This window comes from Carlito syrichta, unplaced genomic scaffold, assembly GCF_000164805.1.
Source record: "Carlito syrichta isolate Samal-C Ts95f unplaced genomic scaffold, Tarsius_syrichta-2.0.1 Scaffold120490, whole genome shotgun sequence".
In the NCBI taxonomy this organism is placed as follows: domain Eukaryota; kingdom Metazoa; phylum Chordata; class Mammalia; order Primates; family Tarsiidae; genus Carlito; species Carlito syrichta.
Genome location: NW_007064586.1, coordinates 194459 through 195292, shown reverse-complemented (window position 1 = coordinate 195292; position 834 = coordinate 194459). Strand labels below are relative to the sequence as shown.

General features: G+C 56.5%; 1 protein-coding gene across 1 annotated transcript in view; it reads right to left on the bottom strand.

Moving 5' to 3' along the window:
- SYT7 (synaptotagmin 7) overlaps nucleotides 1–834 on the bottom strand; it is a 38852-nt gene that overhangs the window by 8426 nt on the left and 29592 nt on the right. The gene's annotated exons all lie outside the window — the stretch shown is intronic.

The following is an 834-nucleotide window of genomic DNA, read 5'->3' as shown; positions in this document are numbered from 1 at the left end:
TCTCGAACCCACGGGCTCAGGCAATCCACTCACCTCAGCCTCCCAAAGGCGCGGGATTACAGGCTGAGCCACCGAGCCCGGCTATACTGGGTTCTTGCAGCTCCTGTCATGGCTTAATTATCTACACATCTCTGTCCTCCAGTAGACCAGGAGTGCCTTGAGGGCCATAACAGTGCCTTATTTTTTTTCTGCACCCCCAGTACTCAGAGGAATGCCCAGCTTGTAGGTGACACTGGGTACATGTTTGCAGAAGGGATTGGTGGATTGGGGGTTCCTCCAGACAACTAGGCCTCTTGCTGATGGTGCCATCTCTAAACTGGCCCCCCATGTCGACCTGGGGGATTCCGGAAGCACACAGACACCCACTGCTCACCGTCACTGACTTACTTAGTGGGTAACAGGTTGTCACCTTGCAGGCAGGTGAGGTGCTGAGTGACTGGGGGAAGGTCCCTGGTACACACAGAAGGTTCGGGGATAAAAGCCAGGCCTCCGGGATTTGCTTTTGCTGGTTGAAACAGGCTATCTGGAGAGGATTAGGGCTGCCCTAAGTGGGGTCCTCGCACCCAAGGTCCCTGGGATCGAAATCGCTCCCTAATCACGCCCAGCTTCCTGGTTACCCTGACCACTCAGAGATAAGAGATAAAGACCCGCCTTCGGAGAGAGCTTGCAGGAGACAGAAAGGACGTCTGTCTCAGCAGCCTCCAGGCACGGTTCCTGTCCCATGCCGGGGAGGGTGTGGGAACGGCAACAGATGGGGTGTGTTTAACAACGGGGTAGGCCAGGCTCGGTGGCTCAGCCTGTAATCCCAGCACTTTGGGAGGCTGAGGCGAGTGG